This window comes from Passer montanus, unplaced genomic scaffold, assembly GCF_014805655.1.
Source record: "Passer montanus isolate IOZ18808 unplaced genomic scaffold, ASM1480565v1 scaffold167, whole genome shotgun sequence".
Taxonomy (NCBI): domain Eukaryota; kingdom Metazoa; phylum Chordata; class Aves; order Passeriformes; family Passeridae; genus Passer; species Passer montanus.
Window position 1 is genome coordinate 303,660 of NW_024363938.1, and position 14,789 is coordinate 318,448.

The 14,789-nt window shown below is 49.3% G+C and overlaps 1 protein-coding gene across 5 annotated transcripts in view; it reads right to left on the reverse strand.

Moving 5' to 3' along the window:
* SGMS1 (sphingomyelin synthase 1) overlaps nt 1–6,215 on the reverse strand; it is a 92,139-nt gene extending 85,924 nt beyond the window's left edge. For 4 of the 5 annotated variants that reach the window (XM_039703692.1, XM_039703687.1, XM_039703689.1 and 1 more), the window contains exon 1: nt 6,077–6,215. The gene's annotated coding sequence lies outside the window, so the exon portion shown is untranslated. The remainder of the gene's footprint in view (nt 1–6,076) is intronic. The other variant, XM_039703691.1, reaches the window with a different exon arrangement.
* Between the last annotated feature and the right edge of the window lie 8,574 nt (nt 6,216–14,789).

Genomic DNA, 14,789 nt, shown 5'->3' on the forward strand with positions numbered 1-14,789 from the left:
CAGACTCCAGCACTTCAGAACATGGGTGCTCCTCTCCCTTCCTCTAAGGCTGGTTTACTTTCTTATTCCACTAAAAATGTATTCCCCAGACACTCAACATCCCACAGGCATCCACTGCAAGGGACAAAGCTCACCTACAAGTGCTGGATTTTCCCTCCCAGTTACAGCAAGTGGGGTTTGAGCCCTGGTGCATCACAGAATCCCAGATTGGTTTGGGATGGAAGGGACCTCAAAACCCAACCTGTTCCACCCCCTGCCATGGCAGGGACCCCTTCCACTGTCCCAGGCTGCACCAAGCTCTGGCCCTGGACACTTCCAGGGATGGGGCAGCCAGGGTTTTTGTGGAGGACACCCTGGAGTGCTCCCTCTGGGAGCAGCTCACCACTCACATGGCCAAGCAGGTACTCCAGCAGCAATCACTCTCAAGGCACTTTCAAGGTCTTTTTCATCACCCTAATAGCAGAGCCATTTTTAAGCCTTTCAAATAGCTTTAAATTAACTTCCCTGAGAAACTTTTCCAGAGCAATATAACCTGGCTGTGTAAAACTCCAGGCAGGGACACACAGAAGACAAAGAGCAGAGCTGAGAGAGGAGGAGACGTTGGATTTTGATGGAGCTGTTTCATTACTATGTAGATTCACAGCATTCCTGCAGTTACTGAAGCACTACCCCAGCCCTCCTAGCAAGCAAAAATCCATATTGTGTACAAATAGGCCTTTTACAGCTTTGGCACAGTGCTTGACTGCAGAGTCAAACTTTTCCAATGCCTGATAAGATTTTACTTGAAAGTGGCAGGAGAGCTCATGCCAGGAGCCCGTATGAAATGCCAGCTCAGTGGCAGAAGGTCAAAGCCTGGTATCACGAGATTTAATGGAAGTGTTTCCAGACAAACTTCTTAAAAGCACTGTGCTATCTAGGGAGGCACAGATTTACACACTTGGAAAGCCAAGGACCAATCCTTAGGAGTCTTTTCCAATCCAGGGTTATTTCTTTAACACTTTACCTCACAAAAAGCACAGCAGTATGGTCTCCTTTTCTGTGCCTATCCAACCCTTGGGTATTTGGCTGAAGTTAAGAATAAAGAAGTGTTTAATGCCACAGTTTTTGTTTTACAGAAAAAAAAAATTTAAAAAACCCCACAGAAAACATCAACCAAACAAAAAATACCCCAGTCCCTCCCAAAACAAGAAATTCTCAGGTGAAGAAGTTGGTAATGTCCTAAATAAAAACCCCAGAAGACAGACAATTGAGTTTAAAGACCTACAGCCCAAACAATTAACCCTTCTCCAGCACTGTCTAAAACTATGGCTGGAGAAGCAGAAATTTAAATTGCACTGAAAGGCTCTATAATCTTTACCATTTTTACAGAAGCATTTAAGGTTAAGTTGCTGTCAACAATGACCCTGAGCAGACGTCAAGCATTAAGACTTTCAACACAGTGGATTTTGCCAGCTGTCACCAGGCTGTGATGTACAAAGGGACACTAAAACCCCATCAAACCCTGATCTGTCTGCTCAGGGTGTCCCCTTCCATCTACACAAATGCACTGTTGGATTCACTCACTCTTAAGAGCAGATTTGCAAGTGCTCCTCCACTCTCCCATTAAAGCATTTCAATTGTCTGCCACTACCATTTTAACAAATTCAAGTATAAGACTTTAAATTCAATTAGAACAAATCTCAGTGCTCCCAACATTAAATTTGCAAGTGACATTTAGTGGCATTCAACACACACGGAGCTAAGCTAATACACTAATGGACCAGCAAGGGAAATTGTAAAACACTCCCAATTGCAATGCTCTTTTTTAGTAAAGGAAATTAAAGGAGTAGGCTCCAGTGGACAGGAGGAGATGGCAGCTATAAAAAATCCTTCTTAAGCCAAGGCTGCAAAAGCTCTCCTCTCCAGATCCACCTGCTCAGAAAGGGGCACTTTTAAGGCTTTTTCAGTCCTTCAGACAGGATTTACCCTGGTTTTACCCCAGTTTCTTCCTACTTTTTCTGATGAAGGCTTAGACAACACAGCCCCACTGTGTGCTGTATCCTTGGGATAAAATTCCCAAGCCTCGTCCCACACAGCTGATAAGGATGTGACAGTGCCCACAGCACCCCAAAAAGCCAGTCCAGCAAAGCCACCTGAGGAATTCTGCTACCACACCTGTGCCTCACCCAGCTTGCTAAGGAAGCTGCCAGATTTCCTGCACTAGACTTTAGAAATTCCTTTGTTGTTTCCCAACTGGTAATATGCTTTGCTTTAGTTCTGTTTAAACAGAAAAAGCTACCTCCAAGCAGTTTCAAAATCAGAGAAACAGAAGGCAGACTAGGCTGGGAAGCCAGAGAGGAAAAGTCTTGGAGTCATGGCTCTAAGCAGAGGGAGATTTATTTTGTTGTGCATTTAAATCTAAGCAAATTACCAAATCAGGCAAAACCCAGGGAAGATGCTTTCCCAATCAGGATTTATTAGTGGTTTTCTTTGATTATGGATGTGTAATTGGACAGCAGAGCAGGACTGCAGCAGCACACAAAGGAAACATCAACAGGACATCTGTCCCAGTCTAAAGTTGCTCCCCTGATTTGGATGAGTCAAACTGTAAAGCCCAGCAACTGCATTTCTTTAAGAAACACGTTACAGTCTCCAAAATTAAGTTTTTTCTTTACAGCTCTTGATCAAGGACTATCAGAACAAAGCTCATGGGTTACTTTCGATAATCTGGGGGGTTTTTTCTCCTTTCAACTACAACACCACGTTTCATAAGATCAGAGACATACAGACAAATATTTCAGAGATGCTTAAATCCAGAATCCCAGAATGGTTTGGGCTGGAAAGCACCTCAAAGACCCTCTCTTTCCACCCCACTGCCATGACAAGGACACCTTCCACCAAGCCCCACTACACAGTTACACCTGGCAGCTTATTTGGATGGATGTTCTTACAATCCATGAAAAGGCAAAGCAACCTGCACCAGACACTGCCTCTGCTAAGCAGATTTTCAAAATAATAAAATATGACTGGGATGAAATCATCTCAAAAAGCTGGTAGGTTTCACACATTCCTCAGCCTTCTGCATCTTCCCCAGCATTTTGGGGAAGGAGGGGGACAGGATTTAATAATTAATGATGTCACAGCACACACTTTGGGAATTCAAGCTGTATGAAATGCTGGAGATTCCATGCAGAACACCAGCCCTTCCAGAGGGCTCCTGCCCCTCTTTGTGTGCCGGTGCCCTGGGCCCAAAAAGCCTCCAATGACACCAAAAATCCTTTGGAAAGCACTGCTAGTACCTGGGAGCTCAGTTCGTGACCATCAGATCCAAGAAACCTCTAAAAACCTCAGGTTTTTGAGCTCCTTTTAAGCTCCCCTCCCCTTCAGAGCCGTACACTTGGGTTTGATGTGCTGCACTTGAATCACGACCGAAATAGCATCAGGTGCTCTGCCCCACTTCAGCAAAGAACAGCCTGCTCCTACCTGGCTGGGCAGCCTCAGAAATCCCTCCTGCCCTACACGAGGCCCTGCAGACCACCCCAGGGAACAGGGACCTCGTGCCATGCCCAGCAAGAGCAGCCTTCAGGCCTGTGTGCAACACCCCTTCACTTTCTGATGATGTTTATGGATTTATTCTATTACTCAAACAAGCCCTTTCCACAACAAGGGTCTGGATTATTTCTGAGCAATTTTTTTTTTCCTCTCACAGGATGTCCTGCTGCCCCAATTAAAAAGCCTTTAATTCCACAACCATTCCTTACGGCCAGGCTGAAATTGCTTTTAAATCTGAGTAAGTCCCAGGCCACCCATATTTAGTGCACCAATTAACCAACGTTGAGTGATGCACAGAGGCAGCAAACAGAAGAAGGAAGAACTTTTAATTCACCATCACCCACAGTGCACGGGTCCAGTTCAAGGGAACTCACAAATTAACTTATTAAAAGTAGCACCTATTCAATCTTGATGAGTGAAACAATGAGATCCATGGAAAACAGCAAATCACTGTCTTTTAACCACTAACTCTGAGCAGTCAAATAACATCCATAACACCTCCAAGTCCCGAAAATCATCCACCTACTTGGATTTATTAAATTTGTGTCACATTAGAAGCTAATTAACATGAGAGACGCTGTTCCCAGGTTGATAATGTGGAAGGAGAAAGAAGCGTAATAATTTGGAAATCACCATTTGTTGCAGAGATCACAAACACAGTCTAAAGGCATCTGAGCTGAATTTAGTTCTGCTCCACATGCCCAAAAACTCAGAAAAATCACAGCAATCTCTCTGGATTTAGAGGGGGTTTATTACCCACGTTGTAAAAGTCTGCCACCAACCAGGGTGACTGCCCTCTCTTTCCAAACTCCACACAACTTCACAGAGCTGGAGTGATTTTAACACCCACAAAACACTACACGAAACAAACCAGAATGCAACTCCAATACAGCATCCACTCCCCAAAAAAACACAGCCAAGCCCGAACCCGCCAAGATCCACGGCACCACCTCCACTGCCTTCAGCCAGGTGTTTTACACCGGTTCTGCGTTTTGCACTGCTTCACAGCTGGGCGTGCAAGCAACAAAAAAGTATTTTCAGCCATGTGGACCTGGGAGAAGGGAGTCTGAAGGCATCACTCCAAATGCTGCTGTCACACCAGGCTGCACCATCAGCCAAAGTGACACGAGGACGTTCATCGACATCCCGGTGCTGCTCTGCTAGGAGAGGCTGCCTGCATCAGCAAGCTTCAGCAGCACCATGTCAATATGGCAGAGCTCCCATTTTTTACAAATAATAATATTTTTTCTCTCTCTCCCCATCCTCTTTCCGTGTATTTATGGTGCCTTGAAGGCACTGAGGCACTCTTTAATGAGGTTTTCACACAAGACAGAATAAATTAGAAACCTTGATCAAAACAGGGCCTCCAGCAGGAACACAGTACAAAGAAAGCCCCATGCTTTATACTCCGTGAAAAATCCAAATACTGCAGCCGGGCAATCAGCAAGCCATTCCACGAGCAAACAGGGAGCAAACAGGGTGCCCGTGATGGAGAGGTCTCTCCTTTTCTCCTTTTCACCCGCACTCTGCCTCCCAGCCTGGTCGTCCCCAAGAGGGGGACAAAGCCGTCACCCCACAAACCTCAGCCCCAGCGAGGCAGCACGGCCCCCATGTCACCACGATGGGATGGGATGGGATGGGATGGGATGGGATGGGATGGGATGGAGCTGCTCCCACTCACAGCAGATGCCTCCAGTTTCCCCTGGAGCAGGGAGCATCCTGCCTTTGCATCCCAGCAAGCAGAGGGTCCGGAGCCCCCAGGCTGAGGGGAGCGGGCTCACCCCACACTGCCACCCGAGCTGAGGGGACCAGATGTCCCCGCAGAGCCTCCGGGGCGGGGAGGACCAGACCCGCCACTCCAGCACCCTGGGGAGGAGGGACAGACCTGGCCGGGCTGCGTGGAACAGAGCTGGAACGGGGCTGAGGCAGCCCCTCGAGCTGGGGGTGCAGGGCTGCCCCAGCACCACCCGCAACCGCCCCAGCTCGGGCTCCCAGAGCTCCCGGGACCCCCACGAGCGCGGGGACCCGCAGCTCCCGGCCCCGAAGCGGGCACGCAGAGCTCCCCCGGGCACAGCACCGAGCTCCCGAGGGCGGCCGCAGCCCCGAGCGGGGCTCCCAGAGCTGCTTTGGGCTCCCGCGGCCGCAGCCCCGAGCGGGGCTCCCGGAGCTGCCGAGGGCTCCCATGGCCGCAGCCCCGAGCTGCGCTCCCAGCCTGCCCAGCCTGCCCAGACCGCACCTTGCCGGTGCGCCCGGGGCCGCGGGGCCCAGATCGGCCCGCGCCGCGGGGCCGGAGCGCTGTCACACCCCCGAGCGGAGCAGCCCGAAGCCCCCCCGGAGCCCCCGGTGCTGCGGGGGCCGCAGCTCTCCTCGCATCCCCCGGGGCTGCGGGGGTCGCTGCCGGGATGAGGAGCCGGAGCTCCCCGCGGCACGTCCCTGCTGCGGCGGCGGCGGCGGCCGCGTCCCCGCTGTCACCGCCGGGGTCCCGTCCCGCCGCCACCCCCGGGCCTGCGCTGAGCCGGAGGCCGCTGGCTCGCCGCTCACTCACCGTGCGGAGCCGCGGCTCGCTGCGGGCCGGGCGGGTGCGGGGGCGGCTCCCGGGCGGTGCGGCGGCTCCAGCCCGCTCGCCGTGTCCCGTTTCCAGTACCCCGCTCCCGCTCCCGTGTCCCGAGCGGCGGCCGCGGGCGGGGCGGGGGCACCGCGCGCCACGTGACCGCCGTGTCATCCCCGCCGCCATCTTGTGCCCGTCCCTCCGCGCCTGGACATCGCCGACCCCATCCCATCCCATTCCAGAGGGATCCACAGCACTCCCCTGCCCAGCACAGCTTGGGATGCACAGGCCCAGCCCGCTGCTCGCTGTGTTTTGATCCCAGGATCACTGAGGCTGGAAAAGCCCTCCAAGTCCCAGCTGTGCCCAGTAGCACCCAGAACTGGACACAGCCCTCAAGGGTGGTCTCAAAGAAGCCATCCTGCACCCTTCTGAGCATATGTAGTGCTCCCAAAATATTAAATTCTGCCATCAGTAGCTTGCTCGGAGCAGCTGAGGTGTAGCAGGGCATGAGTTCTCCTAAATCCATCTGGCAGCTTTGCAGTAGCTAAAGGAAACCTGCAGGAAAGATGGAGAGGAACCTTTTAGAAGAGCATTCTCCCCAGGACAAGGGGGAATGGCTTCCCACTGCCACAGGGCAGGGTTAGATGGGATACTGGGGAGAATTCCCTTGTGGTGCTGGACTGGGGTGAACACGTCCTGTCCCAGCATCCCCAAAAGCAGAGTGCAGGGTGTTGGAGCAAACTCTGCTATCTGCCTTTATTTCCCTCTGCAGGAGCTCTACTGGCCATTGGGCTTCAGTTCTCTGTCAGCTCTGGAGATGTGAGAAGTGAGCTGTTACTAATAAAATCTCAGTTAAAATAAACTCACGGGACAATTTAGCTTAGGGGCAAATCCTGGGTGTCACCGTCCCCTGGTAGAAAGAGGCTCAATTTTGTTCTGTGAGTACTAACACCCATTTCAGACCTTGTGCTTCATAAATTGTGACTTCTAACACAAAACTGGTGTTTTTTTCCATGCCAAAAGGTCAAAATCCTTTCCTGGTGCCCACAGAGGAGTTCCTGCGTGTGGTTCCCTGCAGGGTTGTTCCCCAGCGTGGGAAGATCTGCAAGGTCTGATTAAAACTTTTCCCGTATTTCAGGCATTTTTCCAGCCAGGAGATTGTGGAGATAGCAGAGCCACACATCCAGCTCCCCCTGTCCCGGGCATGGGAGGATGACAACACACACGGGAGGGACTGGATGTACCGGTGTGTTTCAGTAACACTGAGCAAGAGACATGTTTTGCTGATCTTGGCACGTAAACAAAACAAAATCTGAAAGAAACCCTCGTGACTTATCCCAATCAACAAGCCATTGCAGACATTACCCAAGCAAAATTCAGAATTAAGCTTGAATAAATAGTAATTTATGCACTGGGACAGGGGAAACACAATGGTGTCCTGGGCCTCTGTAAAGAGCTGTCAGATCCTGCACTTTCTAAAAACGGAGTTGAGCCATTCTGAGACAAATTCTTTGTGTAATAAAATGCAAATTTAGAGTCAGTTTGGAAGTTATTTAAAGTCTGCTGTGACCTGCAGCTCCTCACAGATTTTCATCAGTGCCAGTGAAGAGTGAACAAGTTTTGTATGACCTCAGGATCCAGGCAAAGCTTTCACCCTGTGCAACTGTTTGGTAGTTAGGAGGAGAAACACAGATGGAAGAGAATGGCTTTGGAGAAGGGTTCTGGAGAAATCCAGGAGAGTGGTGCTGGGGACACCAGACACCAACAGCTTTGATTCTCTCACCGCTGAGGATGGATTTATTTGTGAGTAGATCTAATACTGGCAGCTCTGTTCTGGTTTTTCCCAGGCTGATCAGGCTGGCTTGCATGAAGAAGAGGAAACCAGGAAGAGTTTAGGAATGGGGAAGGCTTTTGGGGGTGCTGGTCCATCTTCCTTGGGGCGGTGGAGCCTTTGGAGGGCCTGGCAATCCCAATTCCAATTTATCTTCCCATTTGCTCCCCTTGTGCAATGCCGTCAAGGCAGGGGGGTTAAGGGGGTTCCTGCTTTTCAGCAGGGCGCTGTTTCCTTCCCGACTATGGTTTCTTGCCATCCCATCTCACAATGCTCTAACAGGATTAATGTTGTTGACACTTCCCTGTACAATAAATCCCCCCTTTCCGGGGTTGTTCCCCCAGGATGGGCGTTTTCCGGCGGATAATACCAACCTGAAGCCTGTGCAAATTGGTTCCCTGGGAGCCTGACCTCCCTGTTGGGAATGACAAAGGGCCATCCAAGAGGCTTTAGGAATAGCTGTCCTGAGCTGCTGCCTGGGCTTAATCCTGCTGAGCCACTGAAACCAGCATTTCCTGCCTGGCTACAAGCAGCCCCAAGTGTGGGGGACATTCCAAGAGTGTGCCAGCACCAAGGGCAGGTTGGATGGGGCTTGGAGCCCTGGAAGGTGTCCCTGCCCATGGATAAATTCAGCTGGAGTTTTGAATAAATTGATTAATCAGAATCAATGTGAACGGATCAACAGCGAAATGCTAATAGGTTACAGTCATTAGGCATTGATCAATAATCCATAAATCAGTGATGTTCCAATTGAAGAGATAGTTTTATTTAGAAAGGTATGTTGATTATTAGCATACATTAATAGATTATTAATGAACTAATATTAAGCTAACTTCAGTAAAATTTCAATTACCTTCATCTTACCTCACTCACCATGGGTCTTTCTTTGAGGGCAGCAACGAACCTGTACTCATCATTTATGCCACCACTTGATGACATCATTTCCCCATTGATGGTATTTGACATCATTTCTGTGGGTTGCATCATTCATTTAGTGCCTTTATCCATGACACCATTTACACCAAACAGCACCACCAGCTCAGTGTCTTTGAGATGTCATTTTGGGATCATTTTGACCCCATATGACGTCATTAACTCAGCATCTTTACACCAAACCCTGATGTTTGATGGGGTTGTACTGACTGTGATGGTTTTAAAAGCCTTAGAAATAGAAACAGCCAGAGAGGTCGTTGCTCCAAATGTGTAGAGTCCCACAGGGCTTTGTCCCTGTCCCCTGATGGTAGCAAGGGCTGTTCAGAATAAGGCAGCAGAACAAAAAAATCAGAATTAAATACACGGTGAATGGAGTCGAGCAAAGAGCACAGTGAATCCACATGCTGTGGCTTTAAGGAACTGCAGGGCAGGGCTGTTAGCTGCAGTATAAATGGGAAAAGAGACCAAAATCCCTGTGTTCCAAGGATGCAGGAGATTCCGATTCAGCTACTTTGTTATTCAAGCAGTGATTAATGGCGAGGTGGCGTCATCCTCTCTGATCAGGGATATTAAGCAGTGATGGGTTGCAGACAAACAGCATTATAAATGCAAGATTGTTTCAGATCATTAGGAAAATACGTAAACTCATTTCTTTAATTAATCTGGCTTTAATGGCTGATTGCTTCTGATTAAAATAGCACATGTCTGGGGGAAATTGGAAGTCAAAGGAGAAACTCTGAACAGAGGGAGGGCAAAAACATTTCCCCATTTAAACAGAAGAGAGAAAAACGAAGTGTGGAAGATGCTAAAAGAAGGAAAACATGACAATTCCAAGGGGAAAGCAAGCCAGCAGTTCTCCATATGGGACTGGTGGGTTTTCCAGAGGCACAGGCTGTCACTGCCTTGCCAGAACATCCCTCTGGACGTGGAGTGTCCTGGATGGGCTGGGCACTGCTCTCCCCAGGATCCTGGGGACTGGATGTGTCCCTGGGCTTCAGGACTAGAAACAGGGCAGCACCATTCCGTGCCTTTGGTGGATCCATACAGCATTTCCTTTAGTGCCACGCCAGGCATTTCCCGTGAGACAATGAAAGGGTGATAGAGGATCCCAAAAAATGGCTCTGGGATAAAACCTGCAGCTCCCACTGAGCTGGAGATGATGAGTAGCCGTGGGGCTGGCAGAGGGATGGAGTTGATGATTCCAGGTGTCCTACTGCAGGACAGTTGACTTGATGTCAAATTGATACCAAGTTGATATCCCTGCTCCTGGCCCCTCCAGCAAGCGACGCTTCTCCGGTATCCCGGGAAGTTATTCTGCTCCCTCTTTCCCTTGTTGCTAACAGCCTTGGCTTCTCCTCTTGGGGGAAGAAGGCAGTTTCCAGAAAGTGCTGTATTTCCTGAGAATGGTGGCTCCCAGGCTCATCACATCCCTCACCCCCTTTCCTCCCCCATCTCTGGCTCCTCTCCTGTCCCAAGGGGCGAGCACCTGCTCCCGACCAGGCTTGTCAAAACCCGCCAGGCGTTCCCGGGCTGGCAGCGCTCCTCAGCACCCGGTCACGGAGCAGGGTGTTCTGACAACCCCCTGCAACACCAGCAGGTGTTTGCAGGCCTCTTGTTGAGTCAACAAGGAGGGCACGGTGCCACCCTCTCTGTGTCGGAGGGTCACAGGTGGTACGAGGTGACAGGGGCAGCAGCAGCTCCACGGGGCCATTATCTCTGTGCTCCTGCTGTGGCAGGAGTTTGGATCTGATTTGCTTTGAAATTCCTACCTAAACAATGCCTCATGTGCTGCAGCCCTTTGGTTTTTCCCACGATGCCAGTGCTGCTCATCCCAAAAGCTTTCACCCCCGCTTTACATGAGCTGTGAATAAATAAACGTAGAAGTGGATGTGGATCGATGCAGTGCTGCATGTCACGGCGTGCCTGTTTCCTTGGAAAACCTGTGCTTATCCCCAAAAGGGTTTTCCAGACACAGCAGCAGGGCTCAGCTGAGCCTGGACCCGAGCCGGCACTGCTGCATCCTCCTCCCTGCAGACGGAGCCTGCGTGCTCGGGCAGGTCCGGCAGCCCAAAAGGCATTCATTATGGAGTCATTAAAACTCAGTTACCTCTCCAGGCAGGAGTTGGCAGAGAAAGCCTTGCTCTGGGAAATCAGCAGCACCAAGGTGGGATTTTAGCAGTGCTGTGGCTCTGCAGTGACTCAGGGAAGCCTGATTAGCTCCAGCTTTCAAGAGAGATTACCTTGCGGATGCTCCCTGCATTCATTCTGCCTGCAGGTTTATTCTGCAAGCAACATGCTGAAATGCTGGAAAAATGGGAGGGAATGGCTCTGCCAGCACTCAGGACTGAGCTTACAGCATGGCAGAGGCTGGGAAGAGGCAGATTTCTTGAGGCAAGGGGCTAAGAGTGAACTTGTAAGAATAAGAATTGTTTCCTTGGGTCTGGCTGGGGCTTCCCGTGATGCAGCTGTACCCCACCGAGCAGAGCCCATCCCAAATGTCCCCAGGATGTCTGTGAGGAGAAGGAGAGGCCATTTGATCCCCCTTTGCCTCTCCTTGCTTTCCCTGGCTGCCACCCACCCCTGCCAGGCTGTCCCCAGGCTTGCTTTGCTTTGGAGATGCCTTGGACCCCAAACTGGTCCCAGTGTCCAGCCATGGCCTCCCCAGTGCAGAACAGGAGGAAATGCCCCCCCTTAACCTGATGTCAAGTTGACAAACAGGATGATGCCTCCAGATCATCTTCAAGTCACCTCCTTTGGAGACCCAGGAAAACCTGGCTGTCCTCCTGTGCCAGGCCACTGAGCTCCAGACCGTGTCACCTCCATGGTGCCCAAGGGGCAGGAGCAAAAGGGTACCTGGAGGCTCCCAGTGAAGCTCTCTGTGGTTTTCTGCTGAGCCCAGAGATGTTGCAGTCACCAATGGCAGCTCTCCTTCCTGCTCAGTCCTGGGATCCCATCCTGGAGGTTTTTCGTATCACACTCTCTATTTGTTCTTCTCCTCATGTGATTTTGGGAGCTGCCACTGCCAAAAAAAGGTTTGGGTATTCTGTGATCCTGTTGAGCTGGCACCCGGGGAGGGCACGAGTTTCATTCCCAAGCTGGATTTTCTCTGTTTTCCCTGTAGGGGCAGCAGTTGCCTTTGAAGCCAGCCCAAAGGAAGAAAAAGATCTGTATTTTAAAAACGAACGCCTGTTCCCAGCGACTGCAGCTCTGATAACAGGACTAATGCTGGAATGAGCCTCTAAGTGGATTTAGCAGTTACCACGTTGAACTCAGTGCCTAAAGCTGCCCAGTGATTTGTGCCCTGTGTCCCCAAGCCAGCTCCACTCCTCAAACTGGCATAAGGTCTATAAATCAAACTTATAATGATGATGATGATAACAACAATAACAATAATAATAAAAAATATCTTTTCATTGTCCTGATTGATTACAGGCAATAGTCTTGTCCTGGAGTGGAGATCTCCAGAGCTCCATTCCCAACACTGCTGCTGTCATGCCTCAGGTGAGGGAAATCAAGGATATGTTACTGGGGAAAGGTTCTTCCCCCAGAGGGTGCTGGGGTACTGACCAGGCTCCCCAGGGAATGGGCACAGCCCCAAGGCTGCCTGAGCTCCAAAAGCATTTGGACAGCCCTCCCAGGCACAGGGTGAGATGATTTTGGGGTGTCTGTGAGGGTCAGAAGCTGGGCTTGATGATCCCTGTGGGTCCCTTCCAACACTGAGTATTCTATTATTTTGTTCTTAAAACAGAATAAATCTCTGTCTGGATCCTTGTATCCTTTCAAGGAAACATCAGATAAAACAGGTGGATATCCTCTTACCAGCTTGATAAATATATAGACTCAAATAAACTTTGAGAGCATCAGGTTCTCCATGTGAGGACAAGCACAAATGTTTTCCCAGCTTCAGGGCTTCTACAGTTTTCCCTGCAACAGCCTCTGGATACAATAACCTGGCGCTGCTTTTAGGAAGAAAGGAAAGAAGGGGAGAAACTCATGATAAGGTTCTGATTTTGATGGCAAATGTTGTTAACTTGAAGATTTAACAGCCAAGCCCAAGTGGAGCTAGAGTACAGTATTTATTTGAGTGGGATTGCAAAGCAGTATAAGGCAGAGAAAACTCAGAATGGCACAACCTCCTCACTCTGCTGAGCCTGGACCCCTTCAGCATGGCCACACCATTTATAACTGTAAAAAAAAAATCTCATTTCCACCTCTGCTAAAGACAGAAAAGGCAGCTCAAAGCAACTTGGTGGCTCAGGCATTGCTGGGGCTCCCTCCCTCCCTCCCTCCCTTGGGTGCCTTTCAGAGGAGAGGATAGCAGAGGGGCTGTGGGAAGGAGGCGGGAGGTGCAGGGCTCCCGTCACATCCAGCAGAGTTTTGTGCCGAGCACAATCCCATTAGCGGTGTTATTCACGGGTCACGGCCCCGGGGCTGAGGGTTCAATGTGTTTGTTCTGCAAATTGGGCTAATATTGTGAGGAGCATAAAAGAGGATGTGTAGCGTGTGTTTGGCCTCTGTTTGGAGATCACAGCAGAGGATGTTTCCTTGAAATTGTATTAGCTCAGATCCAATCTTAGGGTGACTTACAGCCAGGGAAGGCTTCCATGTCATTGGTAACAACCACCATCTTTTTAATGTTTAATAAATCAGAGTAAACAAAGTTTTGCTCTGATTTCTGCTTTTCTCCTCAGTTATCAATCTATAAAATTATTCAATAAATGAGAGTCATGCTGAACACTTAATTGCTTAGCAGTGGGTATTGCAAATAGATTTTACCTTAACTTTAGCTTATCTGGGCTGAAAACTTCTGTTGTTCTGTTCTTTCCCTGGAACTCATCACATACTTTTAAAGCAAGTTCAGGAGTTGTATTAAAAAATAAATTTTGATCTATGAATAACTGCAAAAAATACTATATTATGTGTTTATTGATGCCTCCAGAGCTTCCCCATGTTTGTGCTATTAACTTAATCTTTTCTGCTTTGGGAAACCATCAGTGGGAGCCCAGGAGGATCTAATGTGTTCTGTTTGCAGGATCCACTTCTTTGGCTGTAAGTACTTCTAGATGGAAGAAAATAATACTAATTTGTACTCAGCTGTTCCTGGAATTTTGCTCTTGCATGAGAATGGTAACCATTATTGTATTTATCCACTGAAATCCTATTTGCACTTTCTTCTTCTTCCAGATCATAATGTGATTTTACTTTCATGCCATGGAATGATTGTTAGCTGGTATTTTGCTGGGTTTTTTAGATTGGTTTTATCTTTTATGCTTTGTCTCCCCATATTCTAATGAGAGAACCATACAAAATAAGTTGATTTCAATTGGGTACCTGAAGTTATACAAGAGGAACAGTGGAACAGGGGCCTGAATAATGAAGCTCCAGAACAACCTAGGGGCATGAAGAAGGTGTAAGATTCATGCCACCAAACCCTGTTGTTTGTGCAAAGTAGATGTCAATATGATCACAACATAAATTTGTCAATCTTTTGATTGATAATAATACAATTCTAAATATTAGTTTTGGAATGAGACAGCTGGAACAAAATGAAAGCTGAAGTGCCTCAAGTCAGGCTTTGTCCTGGAGGGTGCTGTGACACCCAGTGACCTGGCAGCCAGCAAAGGGAGAGGCTGCCCTGAGATTTTGGATAAAAATGCAGATTGTGGAGATGGCATTGTGAGAGGTCACCCAAAGCTCAGGTTAACACAGCAGCCTTACCCTAAAACAAGCTGTAAGTGGCTGAAACACCTCTTGTTGGATGGGCTGTGCTGGAGTCCAGATTTGGAGCTGGGGATTGTCACAGGGCTGTATCAAATGCCACTGCCAGTGTGGTGGCTTCACTGTCAGACCTCCTGGTCATCATTCCCTTTGTTGCTCTTGCTTTTCTGGTGGCACTGCTGTTGTCTGTTGCCTCTGTCCTGGCTAGAAACAATTCTTTCTGCAGCA